General features: G+C 42.7%; 1 long non-coding RNA gene across 1 annotated transcript; it reads right to left on the reverse strand.

Moving 5' to 3' along the window:
• Window positions 1–761: 761 nt before the first annotated feature.
• LOC120609210 (uncharacterized) lies at window positions 762–16,398 on the reverse strand. The gene is made up of 3 exons (XR_005654704.1): window positions 16,336–16,398; window positions 16,116–16,195; window positions 762–805 (listed from the first exon to the last, which is right to left on the reverse strand). It is a non-coding gene; the product is annotated as an uncharacterized LOC120609210 (long non-coding RNA).
• Window positions 16,399–16,655: the final 257 nt, after the last annotated feature.

Here is a 16,655-nt window from a genome sequence, read left to right on the forward strand (position 1 = left end):
CCTGGTTCTGAAATTATTGAAACATCCACTAACCTTGTGCAATTTACTTTGTTCTGTTAGCCTCAACTTCCTCATTTGTGATATGGAGATATTTGTTTTGTTAAATTGTGTGACAGTCACAGGGAGGTAAAGTACAGCATAGAGAATATTAGTCACTAATATTATAATATTCTAATAACTAATATGGTATCAGATGGGTACTAGACTTATCAGGATGATCACTTTGTAAGTTATATAAATGTATAATCACTATGCTGTACACCTGAAACTAATATAATATTACACGTCAACTGTAATGGCAAATTAAAAAAATTTTTTTTTGAAGATCATCTCAGGAAAAAAAACAAAATTGTCACGAATATTAAAGAATTTGTTAAGGTGATTAATATGCTGTTGGACACATAGCAAGTTGGAATTACAGTATTTGAAATGCTCCATGGTTTGACCCTAAACTTCTTCTTTCAGCTTTAATTCTTACTACTTGCTTGGTATAACTTACACCTTTGTCAAACTGTACTTTTACCTATTTCTATGATGGATGCTCCATCCTCCAACTTTTCCTCCCCCTCCACTCTGCCTGTCAAAATATTACTCATTCTTCAAGGACAAATTCAAGCTCTGTCTCTTTCTTAAAGCCTCCTCTGATTTTCACCAATGCTGGAATATGCTCTCTCTCATCTAGGGGCCTCCAGAGAGTTTACTCAATCATTTATGGCACTTCTTATGTAGACTTAAAAATAATTACTTACATGTATTTTATTTCTCCTATCAAACTTCAAGCTCCTTGGGACAGACAGGGTCTTTGCTGCCAAAATTGCAAAATAAATTTAGAAAGATCAAAGATACAATGTCAATATAAAAAATTATTCTATTCTACATACTATTAAGGAACAATTGGAGAATGAAATTTAAAAATATACTGTTTGCAATAGCATCAAAAATATCAAGCAAATACAAAAGAATATATCGAACAAAACATGCGGGATATCTACAATGAAAACTATAAAACATTACTGAGAGAAATTTTAAAATTCTTAAAGAATTGGAGACAGTCCATATTCATGGATAGGAGGACTCAATGTTAATCCATGGGTTAATTTAATGCCTACAAAAATCCAATAGGTTTCTCTGAGGAAATAGACAAGCTGATTATAAAATTGAAGTGGAAATGCAAAGGGTCTAGAATAGTCAAAATAATCTTTAAAAAGAACAAAGTCGGAGGGATTAAACTATTTTACTTCAGGACTTACTATTAAATTAGAATAGTCAAGACAGTATGGTGCTAGCAAAAGTGGACAAATTAATTAAACAAATTAGAAATATCAGAAATACAACAACACATATATGGTTAACTGATTTTTTACAAAGGTCCCAGGTCAATATAGTGTGGAGGAGCAGTCTCCTTAACAAATATTTCTGGAACAACTGATACCCGTAAACAAACCTTAACCTCCAGCTCACTCTATATGCAAAAATTAATTTGAGAGGGGTCATCGAGATAAATGTAAAACCCATAACCATAAAACTTCTATGTAAAACTACATGAAAATTCTTTGTGATCTTGAAGACTCTTAGGATAGGCCATAAAAGCAATAACCTAAGGAAAAAAATGGATAAATTAGATTTCTTAAAAGTTCGAGTTTCCTGCTATCAAAAAGAACTATTATATAACAAATAGACAAGCCAGAGAATAGGAACATATATCACAGCACACAAAAAGATAAATAACTCAATAAAAAATGGCAAAAGTTTTGAACAGACATTTCACAAAAAAAGATATAAAAATGGCCAACGAGCGCATGAAAAATTGCTCAACATCACTAGTCTTAGAAGTGATCCTCAAAGCATAAGCAACAAAAGAAAAAATATGTAAATTGGACTTCATCAAAAATAAAAAAATTTGCACTTCGAAGGTCATCAAGAAAATGAAAAGACGACCCACAAAATGGGAGAAAATGTTTACATATCATATATCTGATAAGGACTTATATCTAGAACATACAAAGAACTCTTACAGCTCAATAATAAAAAGACAAATAAAAATTGCATAGACTTTTAATTGAATAGACAGCCAATTAAAAATTGAATAGACATTTCCCCAAAGAAGATTCACAAATGGCCTACAAGCACATGAAAAAGATGCTCAACATTGTTAGTCATTGGGGGAAATGCAAGTCAAAACCAAAATAAGATACTTCATACACATTAGGATAGCTACATTAAAAAAAAGATAGATAATAACAAGTGTTAGTGAAGATGTGGAGAAATTGGAATCCTCATACATTGCTGGTGGGAATGCAAAATGGTGCAGCCACTTTTGAAAACAGTTTGGCAGCTCTCAAAAGATTAAATCTATAGGAATGGAAAGTAGATTAGTAGTTGCCTAAGGCTGGAAGAGGGTAATGGGGAGGCAAAAGAAGTGGTGATTTCTAAGAAGGGCAAGATTTCTTTGTAGGGTAATGAAAATGTTCTAAAATTGATGGTGTTGGATGCACAACTTTGTGAATATACTTACTAAAAGCCACTAAATTATAAAATTTAAATGGATAAATTGTATGATAAGTAAACTTATCTCAATAAAGCTATTAAAACAAAAACTACAATGAGATACCACTACACACTAGGATAATTAAGTTTAAAAAGACAGAACACTAAGTATTTGTGAGGACGTGGAACAACTGAAACTCTTATACATTGCTGGTGGAAGCATAAGATAGTACAATTACTTTGGAAATTGTTTGACAGTTTCTTATAGCATTAAACACCTATCTAAACTAAGATCCAGTGATTCCACTCCAAGCAATTTCTTCAAGTGAAATAAAAATGCATGTCCAAATAGATTTGTACAAGAAAATTCATTGCAGCCTCATTCCTTATAGCCTCAAATGAGAAACATCCCAAAGTTCGCCAATAGGAGAACAGGTAAATAATTGATGGAGTAGTCATATAATGGACACTCAAAATCAAAGAGAATGAACTACAAATACATGCAACAAAATGGATGATTCTCAGAAACATGCTCACCAAAGAAGTTAGACTCCTAAATTTCATACTGACTGATTCTCTTTGTATGAAATCTAATAACAAGAAACACTATTCTAACAAGAGAAGTCAGAATGTGGTTGCCCAGGATAGTAGTGCGATTTGATTTGGAAAGGGATCTGAGGGAAGATTTGGGTAATCGAAATGTTTTATATTTTGTTTTGGGTGCTGGTTACCTGAATATATACAATTGTCAAGATTCATCAGACCAAACACATGTTCTGCACATTTTATTGTATGGTAATTATACCTTAACTTGACTAAGAAATGTTAGGAACCAGAGTATGAGCCCAGAAGAAGGAGTCCTAAAATTTGCTGCTTCATTCATTCATTCATTCATTCATTCATTTGAAATGCAATAAATATTAAGTACTATTCTGGGAGCTGGGAACACTGGTGAATAAATCCCATGTTCTCTCCTTTATGGAGCTTACATTTTGGTAGCTCCACTAACAAAATAAACATATACGATGTAAGGTGCAGGAGGAAAAAGGATAATGGCAGTTCTGGGCATTGTCTTTGCTCAAGAGGAACTCAAAGCTTTTTTTTTTTTTTTTTTTTGTCTCCCACTTGCCCTATAAGCTTGGTGCTTCAGTGTTTATGCCTAATAATTCTCCTAGCTGAGTTCCCACTTGGCTGTGACTTTTCTGAGAACCCCTTTGGGGCATAGATATGATTATCAGGACTTGCCCATGTGTTTCCTGGGCTCAGTGCCTCCATCAGGTGAGGTCGACTTATAGAGTGCACATAGTTTGCTTGCGGGGGACAGTCTTAAGGCAGAGGAGCCAAGTTTCTTCACCTGGCTTCTCATCCCATCCTGACTTTGTAAGGAGTAAGAGTCTTTCTGAGGAATTTTGTGCCCTAGCTCTCATTTGATTTTGCTTCTGCTCAGTGTCCTGACAGCTGAACTACCTCCAGCACCTGCGCTGTTGCATTGGTCTGACCTGACTCACAGGGACACCTGACAGGAGGGAGGACAGTTAAAGGAATTCTCTGTTTCTTCCTACTGCTAAGAAGACAAAGATGTTGATTGTCCTGTCAAAATTTCCTTCTACCTGCAAAGAAAGGATATGATCCTAAGCAGGCCACTGCCAAGAGAGGTAAGAGAGAGTGCTATGCCTATTGAATGTGGCGGCAGTCTCAGAATGGTATCAACTCTCCCCGCCTCTCGTGTGGTGGCCTCTCTTTAGTGATGTCACTGCTACAAGCATGGTTTGGGCTTCCCACTTTAAGCACCCCAGAGAAAGTGCAGTAGACTTCCCTGGGAAGCCATGATCTCTCTGAAGAGGAGTTGTCCCGGTGTGGGGTGTGGGGAGAATGGCCCACTCCCAGAGCTTTCTAATGGAAGCAGACTTATGGGAGCTGTTGTTGCTTCTCCCTTTCTTACCTTCTATGGCTGTGAGTCACTCTTGCCTGCAAAATTGGCTGCCATGTGTGTGAAGATGTTCCTTCTTATTGACTCTGACCTGGCCTGAGCAAGAGTTTTGAAATGTACGGGCATACTCAGTTGATTAACGTCTCTCTGCTTCCTGGATTCGTGTTGAAGACTCTGGAATACTGGGACTTATGATACTGATGCTGCATTGTTTTGTGACCTAAAAAAAAATCACGTCCTTTGTAGGTTTCAGTTTCTTTCTCTGTGTCACAGTAGGCAAGGGGGTGACACAGTAGCTGACCATGTTTGGGAAATAAGTTGACCCTTGGGAGGATGGAAAATAACAAGAGCCTGTTTCTTTCCTAATTCTAGTCCCAGCTTCATCCCTGACTTGCTCTTTCAATGCTTTGTCCTTTAGTTTCCCTTCTGTGAAATGGGGCAAACTGACTTCAATTATCATGTTCTTCCCTCACAGGTGGGAAGTCAATCTACCTAGCTCTGGTCTCCCAGAGGTTTGGGGAAAGGATGAGGTCCCCTATGATAGGCTTTCTGCATATAAGTGACCTTTATCTCAGGAAATCATGTGCTTCTCACGGATGCCTACTTACGACATACAAGCCCTGGCACTGGGCACAGTTTGGGCCTCTCTTTTCTCTCCTCTTGACACATTTAGGGAGAGGGAGCATGGAGGCACATGCCTGGGATTCTGGGACATTCGTCTACAGAAAGAAAGAGAGAGAGAGAGTTGCAGTTCGGGATGGAGGCTACTCTTTCTGTAATACCTACCTTGAAATCTCTAATGTCTCCAGCCAGATGTCAAAAGGAGAGTAGGATGTTTACAGATCTTTAAACAACCTGGCTAGCCCACTCAACATGCCCTTCCTTTTGCCCTCTGGGATGACTGCAAGGAGAGGCCAGCAACAACCATAAGGATCCAAGCCTGGGGAGGTATGGTTTACAGAAGGACGAGCTGGGAGCCCCAGGGATGCTCAGGGACCTCAGGACTATCTCCTGCCACAGCTGCCTTCTAAGCTCTGTTCTTCATTACCTAAACTCTTTCCTCACTCTCTTACACTTTTTCACACAGAGCTAAGCCAAACTTTGGATTAGTAAAGATAAGTAAAGATAAAACATACCCTTGACCTACCCTATGAGTGACAGAAACTTCTCCCAGGTGCTGTCACTTCAGTCTCTCCAGATCTTGAGATTCAAATGTTACCTTCCTCAAATAAACAAGTGCACTGAGACAAATTGTGATCCAGCGAACCCCACATTGTCCATCCACATTGCCCATGGCATTGTGCTGTCAGGGTGAAAGGCCAGAGCTGTGCAAACTGTCCTCACAACCCTAATCTCAGGGCTTCCCATGGGACAGAGGGCAATGTGAACAAGGCATGAAAACCATCTCCCAAAGTCTGGGCCAGCGTTTGTTCCAGCCAGTTCTCTGTGCTGAGAGAAGGTGACAGGACGCTCCCAGGCTGTGAGCTCTTCCCTATACCGTAGTCCAAGCTGAGTCACAGGCAGCAACAGCTAGGAGAGCTAGTGTGGTTGGACTCCTCTCATCCTGCACAGAGGAGAGGGGACTGGGGGTGGGGGCGGGGAGGGGTCTGCCTTTCTGGAGCCTGTCTGGACACCACTGGTTTCTGGAGAAGTTTGAGTAAAATGGATGGGGCCCCTACATTTCTATAAGTATATTGGTTCACTCATTCAGCAAGTGTTTATGTAGAACCACGTGGACCTCTGCAGACACAGTGGTAACGCTAAGAGGGCCCTGACCTTGGGCAGTTCAGCCTAGTAGAGGAGATCCTTATGATGCTGGATAATGGAGCTTAGTGCAGGGTGCTATGGACTCCAGAGGAGAAGTGCACAAGACCAGCTTAGGAGGATCAGGGAAGACTTCCTGGAGGAAATGGCAGTGCTAAATCCCCAGGGGCCATTAGGATTTAGATGTGGAGAAGCTGACAAGTTTAGAGGCCCAGAAGAAGAAAAGAAACTCTAAATTGATATGCCACTGACTAGAACCCTCAAATATGACTCTTCCTGAGCCCCAGGCCAGAGAAATGGTGCAGCAGGCCATCTGCTGACTGACCCTGATCCAGAAGAGGCAAATGCACTTGTCCAGCCAGTTCCCAGTGTTACCACGCTGTCCGTAAAGCCATGACCTGCATACCTCTCCAGCCCTTTCCCCCCAGATTCTCCCCTGTCAAACACAGGACAAGTGTGTGCATGTGTGCATGTGTGTGCATGCTTGTATATGCTGGTGTATGTACCAGAGGAGGGGCTTCTACCAGGTTATTACTACCTATATCTGGGATCTAGGGATATGTCTGCAGGTCAGGTAATGAGTGTGACTGGAAACAGTTAATATCTTGGGGCAGAGTGTATGACCTCGGGGATGGACTAGACAGACAAGACCTGGAGACCAAAGTCTTAAAACCAGGGCTAGGCCGGAAATTTTTGCGGTCGCCTGACCACCCACAGGGAATCTTTCTCCAGCCTTGGGAAGCTAGCCCACAGCAGAGAATTCCATCTAGGATGGACACACAAAGTGGACAAGCAGATACGGTCCCAGGGCCTACAACAATAAATGAGCTGAAAGGGAAGTCTTTCCTGCTATGACTCTGCTTTGGAGTCAAAGTGGGAAGAAGAGACAGGCTGGCCCCAACCTTGCCTTTGTGGTCAGAGAGAGGTATACCCCCATTTGCTTTCTGTAGTGCCTGAAGGAGGTCACAGCTGTCTTCCGGAAGTCCAAACCAGGGCCTCCGTCTCTCCCATATGTGAAAGGTATTAGCCAATCCTAGCCCTTCACTCCCTTACCCTTGTTTCTTTCCTCTCCTCTTTCTCTCCCTACCAGTGGGCCCCTGCAGGAACTCTCTCCTTCCCCGCAAGGCAATCTTTCCCCAGTCCACCTAGTAGCCTCGTGCACTGGGGGAGCACAGACAGTCAGCCTACTCTCTTCCTGCCTTCCCTTTGCCTGACAGTAACCTCTTCCACAGCTAATGTCACTCCTGCTTTGCACTAACACCGCAGCTGAGCCAGGCCCAGCAGGGTTGCAAGATCCAGAGGGCAGCTGGCTCTGTCTAGAGCCAAGCTTCCGTGTCCTCCCCTACCCTCCCCTGTCCTCAACCCTTCAGCCTTCCTGTCCAAGAGTCTGCTCTCTCCCATTCTGTCTCTCTGAGTCAACGTATCCACGTGGGGGTTGAGTGTTGACTGGGCCCTCCCTGTGCCTAGGGGCAAGTCAATTCTCTTCTTGCTCTGTGGGAGGGAGAATGGAGCCAGAGTTCTGTGCCTGCCCCCAGGGAGCTCACAGATTTCTAAGAGAAATAGGACAAAGCACAACAGCCAACTGGGCAGGATAGTATCTGATGACGGCAGAGTATAAACAAACCATATTAAGTGGGGTACGTGTTCAGGGAAAGGAGTGGGCCCTTCCTTATGGAGGGACACCTAGAATTAATTAAGAGAAGAGAATGTGGTTTGACATTCTATTATTATTTACCCACATATTTACCCTTCTTTTTCAAGGCTAAGAGAAGATGTACAAGCTTGGGGTTACTGGGCAGAGGGATGATGTGATGGGGATTTATCAGGTACATCTGCTAGGTGTGTGGTAGGTACTTCATAGATTTTGTCTAGCAAAGTAGTTCTTTCCAAGCACAGAAACAAACATGCTAAACAGGGAGTGGGAAGGAGACTTGCAGAGTCTGGCTCCTCCATTCTCCCACCATCCATCACTGCCCCCATGGTCCCATCCAGCCTCTGTCAAACCTAGAACCTAAGGTCCTGGCTCCTGGGCAAGTTATAGCCTGAAAAGCCCCCTGGATCACCTAGAGGCATCATCCTTCTACTTTACTCCCCACCATCACCTTTCTTCTCCATGTCTCCCTGCCCAAGAGGGGAAGGGGAAATCCCACACTTGCCTTCGACTTCATCTAAGATGTAAAATAATGATGTCTAAGATGTAAACTGATATCATCGTGGTAGATTTCCAAGCAATTTCTCTGCTGCCCCCACACCAGGGATTAGCTGGATTTCTTTTTGAAGCCTGGAGTTATTTCCTTCTATTTCCCCAGGAGACTCTGAGTTTGCAATGTCATCCGGCCCAGACATGCTCTTGCAGAACTTTTGGTTTCCCCATGTCCTCCTTACAAGCAGCAGCCCAGAGAGCCAACGATATTTATTACATCTTTCTCAAGTCTATCTTTCAGCTGCGAACTGGCTGGGAGAAAAGAGGAGACACAGTAGGGCCATCAGCTGAAAGAACATTAGGAAAGCCCACCAGGTGCTATTGACCCAGTCGGTCCCTGTCATGCTGGACACTCAGCAGTCTTCTCCCCTAGCAAACTCCTTACCAAGCCTCTGCTTTCCCCAGACAAATGCCAACTTCTTCCTGAACCCCAAGAGCTACCTGGCCCTCTGGACCACCTGGTAAAGCTATGTGTGCCCTACTATGTACTTGGCTTTGGCTGAGGTCAGAACTTGGTGCCAAGGGAGGGTCACCTGAGATAGTGGGATTCCAGGAAAGGGGTGGGGCCTGGTGCTAGCCAGTTTCCTGCTAGGACAGGCTGTCACCTGGGCCTATGGGTCAGGGCCGAAGACAACATCCGGGTAATCCCATTACCTCTCTCATGGGTTCGGGGCTTATAAGCAAGAAGGAGCCAAAGGCAGAGTTATGGAAAAGGTAGGGCTTGCTTGGGAAGATACAGGCTCCTGAGTTCATCCAGGAGAGCAGAAACAGAGTCAGATGCAGGGGATGGGAAGAGCCTATTCTTTGGTCACTGGGGGAGGGGTGGGGAGAGGGGAGTGAAATAAGCAATGTGGTGAGAGGTGGAGTTTGAAATGTCCCCCTTAGAGGTGGAGAACACAGATGGCATTTGGTAGAGACTCCTAATGGCTGAGGGTATCCCTTCTCCACTGGAAGGTGTGGAGGCCACAAGAATAGGCCTCGCAGATGTCCAACTATCAGTAGAATAATTGGCCAAGAGCATTCACCTGGGCCACACTTCCAGGCAAGCAAGCAGCCTAGGAACTTTTACTTCCTAGGAGCAGCCCAGCCAATGATTGAGCTCAGCAGGGATACTAAAGTAGGCACTTTCCTGGGAGACACAGAACTCCGTGATGGTCTATTTTGGTTCTTTGAAGGTCATGGCAAACCTTTCTTAGACTAACTGCACTGCAGAAATCCACCCAACCTTCCTACTCTCTCTCCTTCACTCACGGTCAGACCTACATTGCGGTCTGACAGCGCTCCCTGCCTTCCTTGGCTTCCTCATTTCCCCTCGCAGGTGTTTCTTCCACTAAAACCCTCACAACCTTATCCAGTCCTGGCTTCTCAGAGGACCCAGATTAACGCAGAAGGCTACTAGGCCTTCAGAATGATAAATCCTAGGGGCTATGGACCTGTTAGCAGGGCCAGACATGAACCTTTAGAGTTACCTAAAAGAAAAAAAATAAGTCACAGGAAGGAGCTGAAGAGAGAACAGAGCTTCTGGTTAGGGACCCTCTGAGGGCACCGCCTTAGGCAGAGTTGATTTTTCTGCTCTTTTACAGAGAGACAGGGCAAGGGTTCTGCTGTCACCTGGTGGCCACTGTGGGCAAAGCACCATAGTGTCTTCCCACTCTGTTCTGTGATTCTGTTCAAAAGAATACGAGTGGAGAATTTGTTCTGGTGTTTGGGGTCCTCCGTATCCCTCATTTACAGCATAAATTATAGGAATTGATCCCAAACTTTACATTCAAACATTCCTCCTTTAAAATCAGCACTATATATTTTAGTATATCTGTGAATATACTAAACACTATTGAATGTGCACCTTAAATTCATGAATTATGTGGTATATGAATTGTATCTTAATAAAGCTGTCTTAAAAAATTAGCACCATAAGAGGAGTTGGAATGAACTGAGGCTTTTAGAACATGAAGATGAGGACAGTGGTTTCAGTTTCTTTGGACATCTTTAAACAGATATGCAAGAAGGTCACACAGTAAATGTTCAATAAATACTTAATAAATGACTTGTGCAGTTAATGGAGCCACTTCTTTCATTGTCTCACCACCCACCCTTTAACTTCTATACCCCTCCTTCTCCTAATCAGGTATCTATAGCCTTCTCACTTTCCAAGGTCACCTGGGAGATTCTAGTCTGAACATCCAAAGGATTTTATCAGAATCCTTGACCTTTCAGCACCATTTGATACTGTCAACTGCCAACTCCTTCTTAAAACACTCCTCTGACTTTTGTGTCTTGAAAATCCTTTGTTCTTCTCCTATTACGATTTTTTCCCTTTCCGGCTCTTCTTCTTTTCCCCAACTTCTTAAGCTCTTTTTTCTTTATTCAATCCTTTGGCAATCTCAACTGTTCCTGTGGTTCCAATAAACACTTCTAGCTACATGATCCCACCTCACACTTCCTAGTCTTTATTACTCTCTCAAACTTCAGCTCAAATTGCCCAACAACTTCTCAGATTTCATCATCTGAGTGTCCCATTAACACTTTAGACTCAAACATACTTAAAGCTAAATTTATCACCTTCATGCTGAATCCTACTCCTTTTGATCTTTCTCCCCTACTCCCTTTTAATAGCATCATTGTCCTTCCAGTTGTCCAAGTTTGAGACCTTAGATCTACCTTCGATTTCTCTCTCCCTTGCACTGTACTTCCCAATCAGGTGCTCGTCCCAGCACTCTGCCTATGAGACATCTTGTGTGTCTTTATATCCCTTTCTACTCTTTTTTCAGTCGTTCATTATCCGTCCCTAAACTAACAAAGGAAACTGCCAACTGATTTCCTTGCTTCCAATTTCACCCATCCTATTGTCAGACTATTTTTCATAAAATACTGCTTTGATTTTATTACTCTGTTCAGAAGCCTTCTTTGTCTTTCTATTGCCCAATGAATTAGAAATCTGGCATTTGAGGCCTTCCATATTTCTCCTAACCCTCTTTCCACTCTTAATTCCTATTCTTTAGCCAAAGTGGAATTGTTCTTTTAAAGCAGCACACAGTGTTCCTACCTGCCTGCCTTCGTACATACTGCTGTCCCTGAATGAACAACACCCAGGAAGTCATTATTATTGTAGTCAGACAGTCCTGAAGTCAGAAGTCTGATTCCAACATAAATTATCTCTCTGATTCTCAGTTCCTTCATCTGTGAATGGAAATAATAAAACTCTATCCCATAGGATGGTTTGAGAATTAACTGAGGTAACGCACGGCAAAGTGTCTGGCATGGGGTAGTTAATAAATGGCAGCTATACTTTATTTCTATCTCTTAAAATATTATCCATCTTTCAAAGTCTCAATGCCATTCCATTCAGAATTCCTCTTTTGACCTTCCAATTTTTAAACCCAATCTTCTTCCAAACCTCTGTTAGATGCTATGCTTCTCATTACATTACTTCTCATTGTAGCCATTTTCATACTTGTCACACATTTCACCCATATTCTTCCCCAACTGTAATCTCTAAGGAAGTAATTAACACGAAGTCTTGGAGTAAGCAGGTGATAAGTACATCTATTGCAGGAATGACTCCCATGTCAAGAAATGAACTGTAAAGATTTTTTTGCTGACATGGAGAGCTAATGTGGTGAAGGCAACCAGCCAAGAGGATCTCTGAGTCTGAGATGAAAAAGAACCTCGTTTTTATGAAAATAAAGCTCTTGGTTCTGAATTCCTGTTCAGGAAATTTTAAAAAAAGTTTTTGAGAACTTTATTGAGGTGTGACTGATACACAAAAAGCTGTACATATTTAATGTGTACAACTTGATGAGTTTGGAGATGAGTATACATCTATAAAACCATCGCCTCAGAAAATTTTTAATCAGTTTGTAGTTTCACCAGATCCTCTAGCTTGCTTATTAATTTCTGTCTCTTTTCCAGGTGTTGAGGAAATAATCAATTTCAGGAGTGAAAATGTGGTTGGATTCCATGTTTTACGAAAGGATCCAGTGCAAGAGTTCAAGCTTAGCTCAACTCACATTCCAGTGACCATGAGGGACAAAGATTACTGTAAGTCTTAACATTTCTTGCAGTGACATAAATTCCTCCTTGTTTGGTCCCTTAACTCGGTCTGTTTCCTTGTGCATATTAGCAAAAAAATATTTTTGAATCCCAGAAAAACTTGTTTGTTGCAGGGACAAGAAGGGGAAGGAGAGGTAGAAATCAGTAGTTCATTTCTCATTAGCCCCAGAAATTCGTGTCTCCTGCTGTATATCCTTATAGCACTCTGTATTTCTCCCTTGCAGAACTTTTTATGATTACAAATTATAAATTATTTGTGTATTTATTTAGTACCTATCTTCTTTACCAGAATGTAAGGTTTACCAGAAGTTAAGTTTCTGATGGTTTTATTTGCTGCTTCATCCCTAGAGTTAAGCATAGTCCCTACCATAGAGTAGGCATGTAGTAATAAATTATGTAGGCATGTGGAATAAATTATGACTGGAATGAGGACTCAGGATGGAAAAATATGTGTCTTCTATAATGGAGTCCTCAGAGGCTGGGACAAGGAGGTGTCCTGGGTGATTGCCCTGAGACCCTGACATGATGCTGAAAGTGAGCGCCAGGGGGATCTGCTCTGGTGCCCCCATCTCCCCTCTTTACAGGCTTGGGACATTTAGACATTTGGTGAATGGCTGTGAGGGAAAGAAGAATTGCATTCTCTCAGGTCCTCTTCCCCAAGCCTCTTTGTCTTCTCTGTCATATACCCCCTTTCTCTCTTGTGTCTTTTTCTCCTTCCCTCCCTTTTCCTTCTAGCCTGGTGTCTCAAACTCACATGGAGCTCTTTCTACCCCACTCTGCCCACGCCAGCAGGCAGCCTAACACTTAACATCAGTTATAGAACCCTGCTTGCCAAAGCTGGAATTCTGTCAAGAAGTGGTAATGCTGATGCATTACTTCAGGACCATGTGAGCACTGCATGTCTGGACTACACTCAGCAAGGACACATGAATATGGCCTCAGACTCAAATTTTCAGGCAACTGAAGACTGACTTCCTATTTCTGTTGATGGCATCATCTGTCTCCTATCACCTGGATTTGATTGGATCCTTCCACTTTTCTAATCTTCTGTAGAAGGCATAGACAAATGGACATAGGTATCCAGGAGATCCTCTAGAAATGAGAGAAAAATTGGAGGGTTTCATTCGAAAGTTTCTCTTGGGAGAGATGGAAAAAGCAAAATGTATTCTAACAGGATTTGTGAAACTGGGGAAGGGCTAGGAAGGAAGTAAAAGGTTAAAGTGAGTCATTTGGATGAGGTAGGTGGGTTGCCTACAGCCTCTCTGTGAGATCCTTGATGAAATAGAACAAAATGCCATTTTCTTGGCTTCCTGGGTTGGGACAGCTGCAACAGGATTTTGTACACCCAAACCTTCCAATGGATCTGGGTTGGTCATTCTGATGTATTGAGACTCGGGCTTGTGGAGGCCCCTGGGGTACTGCTGTGGTGTTTGTTACACAAAGAAAGGTAGGAGAGGACTCCCTTAGACTTACTCAGGTCTGCTTGCTTGGTCCACCATGTTTGTTGCTTTAAACTTGGGCTACTCAAAAGTCCAGAATTTTTTCTATGCGGATGACTCTGGTAGTATATTGATGAAGGTTAAGCTCTTACATGCAGGGTTCTTTCTTATAGATAAGTGATTTCCAATGTCTTCCATTGAGAATCATTGCCATAGTGGGCCACGTTTATGGAGTGTGTCCTAATATTTATGATTATTGGGGGGAAAAAGGTTGAGAGTCACTATGTGGAATTCAGAAAGTGGTTTGCCGCTTGCTTCTTCTTGTAGAATCTAGACTGTAGATTCCTTCCTCTAGAATATGGGAGGTGGCTTATCCCAGAAGAACATATGTAAAGAGCTTATAGGGAAATGGACCACCAGTTTTCATCTTATAGACTGTGATATCTCTGGGTTCTTTGTCAGGGCCTAGTAGATCTTAATAGCACTGAAGAATTTGGCTGTGTGGGCATAATGTGAAAAGGGAATGCTCTGGTGAAGGAAGTGGGCTAATCTTTGTCTTGATGTCTGCACTAGGATTTCATGTGACCAAAAAATTTATCTCAGTGAAGCAATGGGACCAATTCAATAAGTGAGCTGAGAGGCATCATGATAAAAAGGACTTTTGGTCTTATTATGTGTTTATAAAACTCATCTAAGAGGTGCTTTCATTCCAGGACTTTTATAATACTCTCCAGCTGAAATGCCATCATTCCATTCCATTGGCATCAGCTGGAATGGAATGGGGGCAACACAGAGAGTTATGAGACTCTTGTGCCTCTGAGAAGATAACAACGGAATCCTGGCTTAAGGTATCTACCTTAAACATGAACTGCTGTGCATGAGGAAATGCACAAGGGTGGATGCTGTGGTAAGATAACTAAATTTATTCTGTGCTTTATAGTATAGTGCTTATAAAGACATTAGATATTCTACTATTTTAATCCTAAAATAGTCCTTAAGGTCAGCAGGGTGGATAGGTTAACTGAGTCCCAAAAGGGACTTGGCCAGAACCATTCAGTCAGTAAATTGCTGAACCAAGAGTTAAACCTAGGAGTTTTGGTTTCAGGTTCAAGCCTCTTAGGTTTTGCTGAACTGATAAGAGGCAACCTGAGCCACGGGACTCCCCTGAAATTGGTTGCCCTCTTTAATAGGGTACGGTTACTCAAGAAAAGTTAAGTGCTATTAGAAGCTTGAGAACATAGAGAACGGTTGGACACAAAATCATCAGGAGATCCCACCTGATTACAACATCTGCAACTTCTTGAGTAAGATTAAACATCCTAGGAATGAAGAGCGCTTTTTGAAAAAATTCCTCAAGTGATGTTGCATAACCTGTGCTCCCAGGGTTATTATGGGTTGATCTACACCCATGGTGAGTACTCAGGACTGACAGAGAAAAGGAATGTTACCTAGGTAGGTGACCGTGAATAAAGCAGTTCAGCTCTGGCCATAAGCTCTCAGGAGTGTGGAACCTGTCACATGAAGAACCTCCTTGAGTTCATCCAAAGCCCCACTGATCACAGACCTCCCTAAGATACAAAATTATCCCAAAGGAATCAGAAATCATCTCCTGTTCCTCTCCCCACTTTGCTGGACTATACTGCTAGCTTCCTGTTCATCACCCCTGTCCCAGTGCTTAGTTTTGCAAGCCAGGGGTTCTTTTGCAATTATTTGAAAGCTTCTGGGTGAGAGATAAAAAAATCAGCTGATTTTATACAAAATGGTCAATACTGGCATGGTTCCTTATTTTTTGTCTTCCCAAAGAAAACAAGCACCTTAGAATGTGCCTCACTAGTCAATAAAATAGAGAGATGGGGACTCCTCCATCCAGGGAGGCTCACAGGCAAGCCTTAGCTCCAGCTCAGACAGAGTTAATTTCTTTAATAATATCTGGGCTGGGGTGGGAGATTCACAGAGCAGGCCCAGTGGTAAAACAGCCACTGCTTTTTTAGCTTGGTCTTGGATTTATCAAGGAGCTGAGCCCAGCCTTGGATTGTCTGGGGTCAGAATCTCTTTATGAGGACATTCAGGACTGGTGACTTCCACTTAGGCTAATGTTGGCTTCGGGCCTATGCAGCAATAAAATAGCCCAGATGGGAAGCCAGGAGTTGGAGAGAGGGCAGCCACTACTCCAGTCATCAAGGAGGATGTAACCACCCACACTTGTGGGGCCAGCCCCATTCTGGGCCACAGTACATACCTGTAGGCGAGCCAGGCAGGCGAACAGAGGTTGGAGCAGGGTGTGGTTGGGGGCTCATATCAGGGTTTTAATTCAGAGACCTGAGATTAAAAAGAAAGCAGAATAGTCCTGATATCTCTCATATTTCCATTTTGTGCTCACGCTTGTAGTTATAGGTCCACTACTAAGCAGAGCCATAAGATAAGGTTGTCAGCTGAACTGGGTCCAGATATCCACTCACCTTAAGGAGTCACAAGTTACAGTGTCCTTGCCCTTTGCTCTCTGATTTATCCTCCCATTCAGGGCTTAGCCTTTTCACTAGGCTAAGCCCCATACCCTTAAGAAGCACCTTTCTATCAGTCTAGCTTACCCCCAGGCCATGAGAGGACAGACCTCAGAAAAAAGGATACAGTCTGGAACTCTGAGGACCTTCTCCTATCCTCATCAGTGGTTAGAGACCCTGTCTGTTAAGTATATGAAACAGGGGGTTCTCCTTTTCCCTGAGCTATGGAGTGGAATAGGGAGGGGAGCCCCTCTTTTCCATCTCACTAGGGGACAGCT

Source organism: Pteropus medius, unplaced genomic scaffold, assembly GCF_902729225.1.
Source record: "Pteropus medius unplaced genomic scaffold, Ma_sr-lr_union100, whole genome shotgun sequence".
Classification (NCBI taxonomy): Eukaryota; Metazoa; Chordata; class Mammalia; order Chiroptera; family Pteropodidae; genus Pteropus; species Pteropus medius.